We start from the raw sequence: 13809 nt of genomic DNA on the forward strand, positions 1-13809 counted from the left end.
GGAATGTGCATGGACACATAGACCTGCATAACTTCTATTCCCTGGGGAAACTGGGATGAAAAAAAAAAAATAAAAAAAAAATAAAAAGGAAAATAATTTAAAAAAAAAAAAAAAAGGCAAAGCAGTGCCTCCTTTTTGCATGAATGTGTAGCCATTACGGAAATGTAACAGAAGACTGCCACACTCAACACCTTCAGCAGCAAACAGGGGACTGGATCCACCCAGGCTTCACAGAAGAGAAACTTTATACTCCTCCTTCCCCTTTGAAACTTAAGACTGAGGAGTGCAAAGAGCCACAGAGCACGTAAAAGAAAAGCAGCATTTTAATGAAATTCTTCCTTGGAGCATTATTTTTTTACCTGCATTCCCAAGGTAATTAGATGTATTTGATCACTGCCTGAATGCCCGTTTCTCTGCTTCCCAGACATTGTCTGAACCTGTTGGTCGATTTCAAACAAATCAAATCTGATTAAAATTTCCCAAAATCTCCATGGAAGCAGGTGGCCAAGGGGGGTCCTTTGTGCCTGAGGTCCTTTGTGAAAAATAGCAGCAGGTGGCAGGGCAAGGGATGTGCCACATTGTGCTCAACTTCAGTGCATTCCTTCCTGGGAGCACCGTGATGTCAACCTGCTGCACCTCACACCTTCTCAGGCATCTCCTTGATCACGGGGGCTGCAGAAATCCAGCCTTTGGTGCTGCCACTTATAACTCTTTCCTATCCTAGTATTTTGTATTTTCTTATTACCATAATATTTTACCTGGACTATGTTCATCTCTAGCTGCAACCTTTTTTTTTTTTTTTTTCAATCTCCTGCTTCTTCAAATAAGACTGTCTAAATATGTTAATGTCATTTTTGTTATTAATAATTTTTACTTCTTTTTTTGGGTGGGTTTTTTCTTTTGGGGGTGGTGGTGGTGATATAAGCTGCAGGCATAGCTCTAGCCACTACATGACTGCTTAATTTGAAGTAAAAATATACCTGAAATAGTTTGCTTTTTCTCTTTTGGGACTTTATGAGTGTCTGCTAAACCATGAATGCTTCCAGCCTGTTCTTTCATTTAAGATGTAATTCACTATCTGAATAAACAATCAGTTTTCTGCCAGTTGTCATACAGAAGTTTTAAACTCTTGCGAAGAGTTTATCCAAGGCTTGGTTTACCAAGCTCTTTTGGCTATCCTTATGCACAGGTCAATGGTCAGTGGAAAAAATTCCTTGTTCACTGGCTCCCACATTCAAATAGAATTATATCCTTCTGGGCAAGTGGAAGTGTTATATCTTGAATGATATGGCACAAGTAAATCATGTTTTTAATAGACTTCTGCAGTGGAAGTATGCCAGAGTTACCTCACATTTCAGGCAAGGGGATTCACAGCTTTTCAAATGAGAATTTATAGAGAGAAACCTTGGCAGAGGGGTCCCAGGTATGGATGTGTTATTGTCTCCCTGCTGTAAAGAGAAAAGGAAATATTTAGGAGGGTAAAAAATTCCAGGACTATCCCCAAGATAGAGTGCCAATGCAGTCATTTCATGGCAGGGCAAGGAACTGTCCTCCCTCTACAAACAGGCATGTATCTCATACTGAATGCTACTGAGAGGAAATACCCCAACTCAATGAAGCCAAAGCTGAATTTTCCTCGCAAATGTGCTTCTCCTAAATCTCCTATGCTTAACTGTGCAACTACTTCTTAGTAAAATGCGGTAGTTAAGAATAATTTGATTTATATCTGTCGTACTTCATACTAAAATAACCAATTCATTATTAAAATATCTGCTGCTCAAGATGAGGTATAACTGGGAAGGAAGAAATGCTGACTAAATGGCTCCACAACTGCATCTGTTTCTTGTGAGCAGCTGGTGGCAATGAACTGTTATTAATTTTATTATGTATTTTGTAGTTGCCAGAAGCAAGTTGGATGCAAAGCTCTAAATAACAAGGTGTATAGGATAGAAATGGCTTCCCTGTAGTGGCTGCACCTTCTCAGTAAAGGCTCTGTTTACTTCCTCTCCTCTTTTAAAATCTGTTTTAACAGCCAGCAAATATTCCTGTCATTCTCAGGATGCCAAACCAGTCGCAACTCTGGATTACTCTCCCATGATCCCACAAGGCTGAGCCATCAGGACCAAATATGAAGTATTGCAGGAGATGCAACCTACTGCTCCTCCTTTCTGTCTGTGCTTTCCTCACATAAAATCCAGGTTTTCCAGTGCTTTTTTTTATCATCAAGAGCGAGGAGTACTTAACACAGAGGCAATCTCTGTGGTACCAAAGTCTTCTGTGTAAAGCCTTCAACAATTTCATGCCTGTAATGAATGTCCTTTTAATGCATTAGTGGATCTTCAGAGATATTTAGGATACCCCACTGGCCCCTGAAGAGAAAAGGTGACAGTAGATGCCAATTTTCTTCTGGTTTTATTTCATACCCAACGGACTATGAACTGAACTGGAGTCAATGAAGCATGCTGGAGTATTGTACAATTCAAGCTGCCTATGCAGAAATAGGACTTGTACAACTTTCTCCTCCTAACAAATTTATAAGCCAAAAACTCTGGGGTTTCTAACTTGTCTGTGTGGACCAAATGATCCATTGAAATGAAAAGGAGGAAGATGGCCAATTCGTTCAAAAATAGTTTGTAAGGACAGGTTGGTACTCAGGTTTGAAGCTGGTGTATTATTCCGGAGTCACAGAATTGAAGAGATTAACATGCATCCGGTATGATACCAAGTTCTTATAAAGCACATAGGATTAAATATTTCTTTTTTTTTTTTTTTTTACTCCATTTTTCTCCTGGTTGTAAATGGCTACATATGCACAAAGTCACTCAGTTAATCACACTCCTTTATTCTCTGCTACACTGAACTCTTACACTTTGTGAGTGAACATATACAAGCAAGAAGCGCTATGAGACAATGTTTTGACAATTTCATCCTTGTTTTAATAGAATGAAGCTGCTGGAGTGCAATAATCATGGCACCCTTGTCACATTTTGAAAACAGGTGTTTTTCTTTTCAGTTTTGAACAGCAAAACATATTGTTCAGACAAGAGCCCACTGCCACCATCAACATCATTATTTCACCTTTGTTTGAAACAACAGCAGGCAGCAAGAGGAAGAGCTCCAAATAAATTATAGTAGTGTCCAGGTATGTGTCCTAACCATGAAGCTTGGATTAATTCAGTTTATCTATCTTCCTCCTCAGCAAGCAGTTTGGAGCTATGGCAAGCAAGATGAAAGTGTCAAGTACAGCAGTACTTTTAGGCCAGCAACAATGAAGGCTATTAACACAGCATAAACGAGCACAACAGTTCTGCAGTGAGACCACTGGAGATGAGGTGCACGGGTGAGTGTAAAGCAACACCCTGCCCTGTTCCTGGAAAACTGCTTACATTAAGGACCAGAAGGTGTCCAAGCAGATAGTTCATCTCTGTATGATGCTTCATGAGTAAGACTGAAAAACTAATTTTGCAATGAATAGTGCATTGATTAATTTAGCTTTTTCCTGTGCACAGAATATCCAGAAACAGCTCAGAATTATCTCTGATTTATTCATTGTTGGAATTTGCGTGGCACATCTTGTTGCAAGTCTTTTCAGACCTCTTTGAATTGATTCAGTCTGAAATTAAAACCACTTTGGTTAGCTGAGACTAGTCCCACATCACACTGCCTTGCTGTTGTCTCATAAGTGGATTAACATAACTCATAATCAAGAGAAGGGCCTACAGAAAACCTTGAAGGAGTTCAAGTTTTCAAAGAGCTGTGTAACAAATGCTGTATCCTAAGCTGCCTCCTTAGCACTTGTGCTGCTTTCCCCAAAGGGGCATCATCTAGTGCCTGCCAAAGAGATGTCTCTCTGTAGCCAGCACCTAACAGCATCACTTACAAAAGGATCTTTGTCTCTCAGTGGAAACCACCTCTTTTTCATGAGGTCCCCATCTTTTTCTACACACCAAACACTGTGTAACTATGCTTGTGCATTACAAAGCAATCTTCCATTCTCTAATCACAATGGCTATGCCCTAGCTAGAGCATTCAGAGTGTTTCCAAGCTCCTAGGTCAAGGCTACCCAAAGTTACGTGGTGTGAAATGAAATGGTCCTTGATTGGAATGAATGGAAGATAGGATTTGAGAGGGATGTTGCTTTATGCATCTGCAACTAAGTCTAGGTGCACTCTGTAGGACTTCTTCATTACAAATCAGTGTTTAAGGATGGAGTATTAAGCTTAATTTAGCCTGCCAACACACAGAAATTCTACTGAAAAATCCAAATTAAGATAAGAAAGGAAAAAACATCTAATGCATTTAAAGGTCATGTTTGATTATCAAGTTTCTTCTGAGTGTGCAGTTTAAATTTAGATACTACCACGTGAGATAAAAATGAATTTGAGTTACAGCCCTGTGGTAGGAGGTGTCATCAGAACATGAATTGCTCATCTAATATTCTACTTGCCTGCATTATGGCTGCAAAATCTGACAAAGCTAGAGTATAACGTGAAGAACTGTATCTACAGATATTAGGCAACCTGGATTCTATCACCTCCATTTGTGTTTTGGTAAAACCACAGTCAGAAATTCCCATTTCTTTCCATTTGGAAGTTGGTTAGTTTCAGCTTCTTGCCATTGGTTCAGGGGATAAATGATCTCTACAGCACAGCACTAGCAATAACTTCTTCGTAGAGGTACTTACCACACTTGACCAAATCATCTCTTAAACTACTCTTTAAAAATAAATAAATCAAACTTTTTTATTCTCTTTATGTGGGAAGTAGGCTTTCTAGATTCCTGGATTATTTTCAGTGCTCTTTCCTAAATCCTCACTAAACTCATCCCTCCTTCGCCAACACGTAAACACCAAAGCTGTTTAAACAATGAGACCACCTTTTCCTCAGTACTATAGACAGAGATAATACCATTTTCTTGAGTCAGAGGAATATAGCTCAGTTGAATTTTCCTCCTTTTGAATACCCATAGATCAAAAGTTATCAGTTCATGAGGTTTAAATGCTGAAAAAACTGAGAAATTAATTTAAAAAAAATAAAACTGAAGGTTACTATAATTCTAAAGCTGGGGGTTTAATTTACTAAAAGAAGGCAATGTAAAAGCAGGAAATCTTGTGAACTGATACTGATCCCAGCTTCTTAGACAGATTTTAGGCAGCAAAGAACTGATCTTTCTCATCTCACTCAATAAGTAAGCCTGCTTCCTCCAGAGGGACTCCTTTCTGTCCTAAGAAAAACTGTGTCAGTTCCCAAATGTTCTCCGAATGTTTGACACAAAAGGGTAAACTAAGGACAGAGAACTTGCTGTAAATTACTTTCTTCTCTCTTTAGCGGATTTAAATGAGATGTTTATTATCGCCTTAACATTCTTGCAGTGGTTTAGTTCTGTATAATAGCAAAGCCAGTAGTAAGTTAATTAAAAGAGCTATAATGTCTGAAAGAAGTCAGCAGGTTTCTATGGGTTGCTGATCAAAGGGAAAGTGGTTCTTTTTTAATGGCGTTTTTTTCTTGGTCTTTTAGATACAGTATTTCTCTGTAATCACCTGCAGTGTTTGCCATGATGACAAAATTATATAAAAGCAATCATGTGAAATGAAATAAATTTGGAAATAAAATTTGCCAAAAAAACCGAAAAGCAAACCATCATCTTAAAAAAACCCCAGGCCAGTAATTTATAAGAGCCACCACAGGTCAGTCTAGAACCGTAATGTTCTGTAATCACGCCACCTCAATGACCTAGGTTAAGAATGAGTAATGAAGGACAGAAATGATGTGGATCAGTAATGTTCTTTCACTTGAGTGGTAGTGATGTATTCATGTAATAATGCCATTCGAGTCACTAAGATGTAGCTATGGCTATATAATACTTGAAATGTGGGGAGTTGTGTGCCCGTGATATCCCTTAATCAATTGTCAAGCTTATGTGCACATAGATATTTTTAATGTCCATATCAGTGAACCATTTGACTCTGACCATACACTGACTTTACTTTCATATAATTGCCTTCTGTTTGTGTTTTTAAGGAATGAAAGCATTCAAAGTGACCTGTATTCTAAAGGAAAAGGAAGCAATTTTTCTATTCTTTTCCGTAATGCCTTAGCAAAACCTTTTAAAATACATATATACTCTGGAAATATCTTTGTACTCTGAAAGTTTCAGATCACCTAATTGCTATTCTCCTGTGCTATAAACTACTTTACCTGTTCAAAGATAAATGGATTTCTGATGCAAAGAAACTTTTTTGAAGGGGGGATGGGGAAAGAAGCTTGTAATTTGTCATGTATATTAACAATGGACACAAAGAAGATGGAGATAGGGCTAACAGACAAGACAAAAGAGATTTTCTTAGCTTCCGGTAATCTTTCCTTTGTGAAGAAATTTGTTGGTTTAAAAAAATACCATCAATAAGGTAAGCTATAGAAAGACAAAAACACAGACTTCTAAATTTTCATTTTCATCTCTTAAGCACAAATACATCATTGTGTCTGTCTCACCTACAAACTATAGGATATTATCCTTCTGTCACAAGTGTTTTAGTAAATGCCTAGGACATTTCTGACAAAGTACTTTTTGCTGTTTCAGGTACACTTGAGAGAGATCGTAATTTGAAAAACTCGGAAAAAAATTTGGAAAGTTTTCAATGGGAAGATTCTGAGGTCAAACGGGGCACTGACAGAGAGAAAAGAAAACATTGTTTTAAGTCCATGAATGTGGCTGATCTAAAAAAATGACAATTCAGCACAAGTTATGTTTTGAAAACATTCTGGATGTTTACTGGTTTTCTGATAAAAAATGGAGACAAATATGAAAGTCTGAAAGGTCACAGCAAGAAGGAATTAGCTGCCTCCATGCACTTTTTATTTGGGAGTCATAGCAATTTGAGAATGTTTTGTTGCTAAAACCTATCGGTGATAAGTATTCTTGATGTGCCATACCGATTGGGCAGGATACCCAGAAGGTGCTAAGTTTGACACAAATATTACATGAGTCCTTTGTCTTTTCTGCAAAGAACCTGAGGCAATTTGGTTTCCAGCACAGTCATCTTCAAATGTAAACCTATTTTAAGTCAGAGTGTGAGAAACAGAACTTAGGCAGTAAGAAATTTTGTGAAGATTTCTCCTAGTAGATGTATTTTGCAGTGATAAAACCTGGCAAATTAGGCTGGGCTTTTTTTCTGATCAACTCTGTTTCCTCATATATTCACCAAATTATTTACACAGAAACAATCAGCCACGACGTCTCTGCACACTGTTCACTTTATTCATTACTCACACGCTGAGATGGACAGTACATAATGTAAACGCCTCATTGACTGTATATTGAAATACTTTTTAAAAAGCTTAAAAAGGTGTGATTAACAATAGAAAGGAATAACAAATAATGATTAGGGAACATATTCCCTTCCCTGCATGATTATTCTTGCTGGCAAGAGAAAATGGTTTTCACACCACAAGCAAACCAAATACGTTGCCAAAGATAATTTTAGAAAGGATTTCAAAGTAACAAATAACAAATATTTAATGTGGAGGAAAGATCTAAGGAATTCATAAGTATTCTCAAGGTTGGTACTGGTGTCTTTAATGAGTATAGATTGGTTAATTTATTTCAGACTTTGAACTGATTAGGAACACCGACTGAAATAATACCTTGTGGCTAGAGCACGCTATCTGAATAATAAGCCAAGCTCCTGCCATGAATGACGCAGTCTTGAGTATATCTTAAGGTTTTTGGCTGCATCAAGCAGAAAAACATACACAGAAAAGGAACTATTCTGGACTAATTTATGAATACTATATTTTGATCTACATGAAAGAGTGTTCACTGTGAGAGTACAAGAGGGCTGTCAGAAGAACCAGGGAGCAAGATAAGGATAATAGCTATGCATAAGGCATAACTCCAGCAAAAGTCTGTGGGCTTTCAAATCACTGGCTTTTTACTTCCTCAACAGACAGCCTACAGTAAGAGTTTGTCCAGAAAGACCAAATTCTGTAAGTTCACTGTAAGGGAAGGAGCTTTACTATGGCCAGTAAAGGGTCTCCGGTAAAGAAAATTGTTCAGAGATGCTAAGTGAAGAAAGATACCTGCTTCTGCTTCAGAAAATTAGCTGATATTAGTAAAATTTCTGCATATCTATCAGTTCTCTAGAATGGTATACATAGAATTATATACATAGTAACCATCTAAAATCCTTCTTTTTATAGCTGCTTGCCTCCTGCCTGCCTGGCTAACGCACACACATCTCTGCAGCACAGAGTAACATCATGTGAATATCCTAGGTACAATCAAGACATACCGCCTGGCTTTGAGATGCCTCAAAGGAGGCAGAAGGGCAGTTACCCTGGGTCACAGATACCAGATTATCAAGATAAATGAGGTATTTCTGTGAAATCATGACATTTACTGCGTTAAGAACTAAGTTTTGAAAAATACATGTGTTTGGGGAATTAGAAATGTGCCTTACAACTTCAGTTATGTGAAGAATTTCAAAGCCATTAAAAGTGGCACTATGAAAAAAAAAAAGGATAAGGCACTTTCCATCCAAAGCTGTTAAATTCTTTTCCTCTGCATACAAACAACTAATTCTCCTGTATAGCTAAAGGAGGTGTCATTGTGCTATCGTATCTTATGCCAGTAGTGGGAACATAGCCAGGGGCAGCATGGAAAATAGTTGCCTAATTTAAAGTTCCCAGTAGCTAATAATAAATAAGTGCTCCGTATATATTACACCAATGTACTTTCTGGAAAATATGCACTCTTTTCAGTCAAATTGCATACAAAAATCCATGCAACAAATATCATAGACTTTGCTATTAAATTTGTAAGGAAAATCCCCTCCCCACGTCTGTCCATGGAACTCTGTTTAAAAGTAATACTTTTGTTATTATATAGGCCATATTGCACCCACAGTTTCCAACAACGACTGGAATAGGTAATTCTTTTTAGACCCTCCTGATTAGAGCCAGAAAAACAATACGTGATTAACATCCCACAACAGCTGGGAGCAGCATTGAAGTCAGGAGTTGTGGAAGCTGGGTCATGCAGAGGTCTTGGTGACAGATAGGTGAAGCAGACCTAAAATCTTCATCGTATGCTGCTGCAGTCCAATTACTGTGCATTTTGCCACTAATTAAGCCACATTTTGTATCAACACAAAAATTGTAGGCTGTGACAGAAGGATATGGCTAGAAAAAAAAAAAACCCAAACCCTAAGGAAATATGAACCTTGCAAAGTGTACTGAGGAAAATGCAGATGAAAGCATGCCTTGGGACCCAAACTAATAAATAGAAAGATGCCACCACAGAAGAAAACACACACTGAAACCTTTCCCATCCTGTTATCTGGAATCTGAAACATCACCTTCCTGGGCCCGTTTATGACAGCGTTGAGCACTTCAGGATTAATTTTACTTTATGGAGACTTTGATGAGACTGCTTATATGTGGATCCAAAATTAAAGCCTTAAATTCCTTAAGAGCAATTGCTGGATCAGAAGCAAAGATCTTTGCAGATCCATGTTCAATTTGTAGACCAAGCAGGGCATGATTATAAAAAGAGCAGAACGTTTTCCATCCTGCAGAAAGAAGGTGTAGATTTTCTGCAAGTTGAGCGAGTTAAACGCCTCTTACAGCAGCTTCTGATCAGCTTTTAGAAGCAACTGTTCTTCAGACAAGGTGTGTTGGGAATTTGGCTCCTTCTGTATCTCTCTGCTACACACCCACATTTTAAGGCTTTTGCACAAGAAATTCATTGTACTGTATGCTGTCACAGTAGTATCCATAGGACATTCAGAAGCAGCTTTTGTGGGGAAACAGTTTTTGTAGTGAATGACTGCAGTTAGATGCATAAGTTCTGGAACATATTGCCTGTCATTAATTTGAATATAGCAATAGGCAAAGTTAGAAGCAGGCAGCTGAATATTGCAGTTCACGAGGGCATAATCTAGCTAGCCTCAGCACTATAACCAGGAGCTACTAACAGCCTCCTGGATAACAAACCTCTTCTTCTTTTTTCATGCGTTTTTAGACACTTCTATGTTGCTTCTCATTGTGGCACCTGTTGCTCTCATGAGTCTCCTAGAAGCCACCAGTATAATTTTAGTGCCCACTGCATGCAGTCTTTTACCCAGAGTAGCCTGTCTGCATTCGAAGGAGCAGAGAGGGCTATAGGGGTGGATGGATAAGGGATTTCTCTGTACAGAAGAGTGAGTGTCGTAGCTCCCTTGCTCTCCCTTTCACCACCGTTTGCTGCTGAAATACTGCATTTGTTTCACTGAGATTCAGTGCCAAGCCAAGCATTTGCCACCTATATAGGAGCTTAAAATAGCACAGAGACTGACAGAAATACCTTGAAGGCTGACAGAGGTGTGGTTTTCTGATATATTATACTCTGTTGAGGGAAGGTTTTATTTATTTAGAACGATATAAACACCCTGGGGAGGGACATGGTTTAGATTTACTCTGATCTGACCCAACCACAGTGTGTCTGAAATGCAAATTAGCACTGAGCTCTCCCCAAGGGTCTGGAAGCAGTGCAGTTCTATTGAATGATAGATTTTTAGCAGTTCTCCTGCATGGATCCCACTTGGTTGATGTAATGCTGATTAAAGCAAGCACATTTCCTCTACAGCACTCTCATTCATCCCTCCATAGCCACTTACTGCAGAGACCATGCAGGCTTTTAATTATTTTACTAAACAGAGAACATTTTTCTTGGAAGTGCACCGTGAAATTCTAATGACTGCACTTTCAATTCCAACAGAAAGATCTCAAAAAACAGAAAAGCCCATGTGAAATTCCACATAGATTTCAGCTTTCCTTCCACAGCACCAAAGAGAAGGCAAGACTCCCAGAGTTATATGTAGCACTGTTACTCTCCCCTATTCATAAACCTCAAGGCTTTGTTTTCCATACAGGGAGCAAAGCCTGCTTTCTGGTGCTGCCATTGCCACGGGTGCCCCAGCACACTGTCTTCTGCTCAAGCACATCCAGAGAAGAAACATGCCTGTACAATGAGATACTTATGTCTCTGGTTCAGTCAGGATTACAAGCAGGAAGATTTCTGCTCATACCCTGACAACACGCTAAACCTCCTCCCCAAACAAAAGAGCATTGAGAAGGGAGATGATTCCTTTTTTGCCACATGCAGAAATGTCAGACACTGAGCTCCAAAGCGTGTTGGTGAACTACATTATACCCAATATACGATATCAAAGCTAGTAATTTATGTTCTTACTGTGAAAGTGTTGCTGGCAAGCAGTGCTTGTAGAGCCCACTTAGGCAGTCATCATCTGCAAATAGACTTTGCAGTCATACCACCTCCATTCTTTGCAATGCACTCCACTTTACCTAAAACAAAAGGCCTAAGGATTTAGATTTTAATTTTAATTTGGATTATTAGTTATCATTCATTGTCCAATCATGGGTAAGATATGACTATAGTTAATTGACTTAGAATCATACCAGTCCCTTTCTGTACCTCTTTCATAAAACACATAGAAAAATCTTATAATTTATTTCAGTTCTCTCTACTTCCAGGAAGGGAAAGGAAAGAGGAAAATGGGTAAAGAAAGGAAAAGGGAAAGGGAAAAGGAAATTTCCAATATCTGCAGGGTTTCTACCTTCAGCTAACTTCTCTGATCAGCTACCAATGGGCATTTTTTCCATGCTCAGTGATTCAGTAAAAGTCCCTTTCTTTCCTCAGTTTGATAATTTTCACTTAAACTCTTAGAGAAGAGGAAGAGGGAAGCAAAGGAAGCACTTTTTTTTGGCATCAAATCTGAATGAAGCTGATCTTGTACTTGAACTTCATTCTCAAAGGTAAAATATATCTCCAGTCAAAGGCATTTACCTGGCAAAAAAAAAAAAAAATAAAGGTCCCATCACTTTCCTTTACTAATGCAAAAGATTCCCTGGATAAATTTGTCTCAAAGCTGGAATCGCTCTCTGTCAGCAAATTTTGCCTCAATAAATCAAGACATCATCAAACTCAGAAAGGTTTTCACAAAGATGACCCAGCATATTATGTTTTTGCAGTGCTTGTTGGAAGGATGCTCTTGTGAAGATGCAATAAATGAGGTGAATTAGCTACCAGCTGCAGTGAATCATAGAGAGACCTTGATATAAATTCAAGAATAAAAAAGAAGTTGAAAACCAGAAATCTGAGAATTAACACTTTGCCTTATTAAGCAATGAAAATTAAAATGTCCTTTCATCATTCCTAGGCAGCTTAATCCTTTATTACTAATAAATGATCTTTTATAAAAGATTTTTAAGTGGACAGAGATAACAGTTTAATAATTTTGATGAAAAGCCAAGATTTTTCATCTTCAAAGTGCTAAAATACCAGCATACACCACTAATAATGAACCTTGTTAATCATTAGCATCGCTCAAATATAATGGGAATAACACTTTTCCTAAGAGCTTGCAAAAGAACTGAGAAAAAAGCAGGTGGTTTGGTTTTTTTTAGGTTAGACCTTTTATAACTAGCTTTATTCATATTTTAATGAGTAACGTATGAATAAGTAGATTTTTAAGTTAACAAATGAATATTTAAAGAAAGGAGAACAGAATAAATTTGTCAATCAAAAGTCTTCCAAACCCAGGTACGTGCTCCAGGCGTGATCTTGAAAACATTTATGCACATGAGTAACTCGTGACTCATGAGTCATCCCAGTAGTCAAGGGCACTGAATTATCCTTTTATGAGGAATGTATGTTAGGATGACAGTTTCTATTCCACCCAAGACTGTGGAAAAGAAAAACATCTGCACGTTACGGGTCTAATATAAGGTCATCATCCAGGCTTTTTCTGCAGAAAAAGATGGAGGGGCTGAGGAGCAGCTGGGTGGGAAAGGCCCTGGGATGACAGCAGGCAGCAAGCTGAATGCGAGCTTGTGGTGTGCCCTGGCAGCAAGGGTGGCAAGCAGCATGTGTGTGTATAAGTAGAGGCATTGCACATAGGCCATAGGACACTCATCAGGGCATATCTAGATACTAGATGGAGGTGCGTCAAGTTTTGGGCCCTGCAATGCAGGACACACATGGAAAAATGAGGGAGCTTTTGGAAGGCCCTCAAGGCAGTGGGACCTGGAGCCTTTGGCATGTTAGAAGAGGCAGAAGGAGCTGGGCTGGTTCAGCCTGGAGAAGAGATGGCTTCAGGGGCGCCTAAGAGCCCCACAGTGCTTACAAGAGGTCATTGAGGAGGTGGAGCTGGCCTCCTCACAGTGATGCAGTGTGTGAGAATGAGATACAAATGTGCATAATTGAAATGGGAGTTTCAGACTGGATATTAGGACAAGCTTTTTCCCCGTGAGCACAGTTGGACAGTGGAACATGCTGTCCAGAGAGGCTGTGCAGTCCCCTTCCTTGGAGGTTTTCAAGACCCAACTGAACAAAACCCTGGGCAGACTGATCTGATCCCATAGCTTACCCTGCTTTGAGAAAGAAGTTGGACCAAGTCACTTTCCCTAGCTCATTTTCAACCCAGTCCTACAACCTCACAAATTACCCACCTTTGCTGAAATCATGTGAATGTTGAATTCCCTCATTCCTCATGCTTTGCCGTTACTAGTGAAAAAATGGTTCTTTTACTCCTATCTTTCCCTATAAATTGTTATGTTTTATCCTCCTAATGAAGTTCCCCAAACCTACTGACTACCCTGCAGCCTAGTCTTGATCCTTCTATAAGAATAAGCACTTACCACGAGTTACTGCTACTACTTTCTAAGCGAAGGATTCTGCTGTCCTGTCACATCACATCAACTGTGAAATAACATAAACCTAATCAACAGATCTTTCTTTCAAAGAATCGAT

This window comes from Psittacula echo, assembly GCF_963264785.1.
Source record: "Psittacula echo genome assembly, chromosome: 3".
Lineage (NCBI taxonomy): Eukaryota > Metazoa > Chordata > Aves > Psittaciformes > Psittacidae > Psittacula > Psittacula echo.